Consider the following 1,537-nt stretch of genomic DNA (forward strand, 5'->3'; position numbering starts at 1 on the left):
ACAGCACAGACCCCGCCCTGACTCCGCCCCCCGGGCGCGCAGGCCACCCCCCCAACCCCGCTCTCCCGCCCCTGGCGCCGCCCAGCCCCGCCGCTCCCGCTCCGCCGCTTCCGGCCCCCGCCCCGCGCGCCGGATGTGCGCACGGCGCGCGCGGCGCGGCGCTGCGAGGGGCGGGGCCTCGGGGCAGCCGCCGCAACGCGATTGGCGGACGGGAAGGGAGGCGTGGCCATAGCGGATGAGGGGTGGGGCGGGAGCGGAGCCTCGGTGCAGATGCCGCCCACCGATTGGATGATTGAGTTGGGGGCGTGGCCTGCGCGCCCGGGGGGCGGAGTCAGGGCGGGGTCTGTGCTGTGGGCGGGGCCAAGGGGCGGATGGGGCCCGGGACCCCCGGGAGAACCGAGACCCCCGGGACGGGCTGGGGGGGCTCCAGGACCCGCGTGGGGCCCCACTGAGGGGCTGGGGGGAGCTTGAGACCCCAGCAGGGGCAGCTGGGACACCTCCCGGGGCGGGACTGCGGAGCCCTCAGGAGGGGCTGTTGGGGTAGTGGGGTCTTCAGGAGGTTTGGGACCCCCGAAAGGGGCTCGGGGTGCTTTGGGATGAAGCGGGAACCTCTGGGAGAGGGGTAAGGCTGAAGGCTGGGGTCTAGAGATGCGCTGTGGGCTCCCAGGGCGGGGTTAAGGGGGATGAGAGCCCCTTAGGGAGGGGTTCGTCCCCCTCTTGCAGCGACAGGGTTTGGCTGGGGAGGGGGGTGGCTTCTGCTGGGGGCTGGGAGGAGGTGGAAGGGATGCCCCCAAATCATACCTGGCTGCAATGGAGGGGGCTGAGGTGAAGGCCCCTCAGTGCCTGTGGGTGCAGGGTGGGAGAAAGGTCCTCATGGGACATTAGAACAGCTACACCCCTTCTTAGGGTGAATCCTGGGGCCTCCGGGCCCTGGATGCTCTGTGCTAGGGGTGGCCAAGGGAAAAACAACGTGGATGGAGGAAGGGATCCCTGGATTCGGCACGGATTGTTCCCACAGAGGGTTCCGCTGTCTGCTTTTGCCATCAGGGCAGGACTTGCTCCAAAAAGGGGTTCGCTGCCGTGGTGCCTCAGTTGGGAGCGGAGCTTTGTGTTTTCAGCAGCCCCGGGGAGCGGCTGAGCTCCTCCCTCGGAGCCGGGGCTCTGTGCGGAGCAGCCCTGTCCCGGTGAGGGCTGGGACACGTTTCAGGAGGAGAAGAAGGAGGAGAAGCCTCCGCCGCCGCTTCCTGCCCCGGCTGCGCTACCAAAGATGGTCACGGCTCCCGACGAGCCGGCCCCGGGCAGCGCCGGCAGCGGGGCTCTGCTGACACCTAGTGAGGCTCTCCGGGTCCCGGCTCCCTCTGCGGGGCATCCCAAACCCTCCGAGGGTTGGATTTCCCCGGCGGGTGGGAGCTGCGTGTGTCCGACGGCAGCTCACGGTTCCCCCCCCTTCCTTCGGGATCCCCCTCCCCTCCGAGCATCCCCCCAGCTCCCCGCACTGCCGTGGCAGAGCACACAGAGCCCAGCAGGATCCACACTG

At 70.1% G+C, this 1,537-nt stretch overlaps 1 protein-coding gene across 1 annotated transcript in view; it reads right to left on the minus strand.

Annotated features, from left to right (window-relative positions):
- The window catches only part of CAP1 (cyclase associated actin cytoskeleton regulatory protein 1), a 12,686-nt gene extending 12,561 nt beyond the window's left edge, over positions 1–125 (minus strand). Inside the window, exon 1 of the mRNA XM_042015718.1 lies at positions 92–125. The gene's annotated coding sequence lies outside the window, so the exon portion shown is untranslated. The remainder of the gene's footprint in view (positions 1–91) is intronic.
- Positions 126–1,537: the final 1,412 nt, after the last annotated feature.

This window comes from Corvus kubaryi, unplaced genomic scaffold, assembly GCF_017639235.1.
Source record: "Corvus kubaryi isolate FWS band 111438036 unplaced genomic scaffold, C.kubaryi_AGA036_p1.0 split3-37304, whole genome shotgun sequence".
Classification (NCBI taxonomy): domain Eukaryota; kingdom Metazoa; phylum Chordata; class Aves; order Passeriformes; family Corvidae; genus Corvus; species Corvus kubaryi.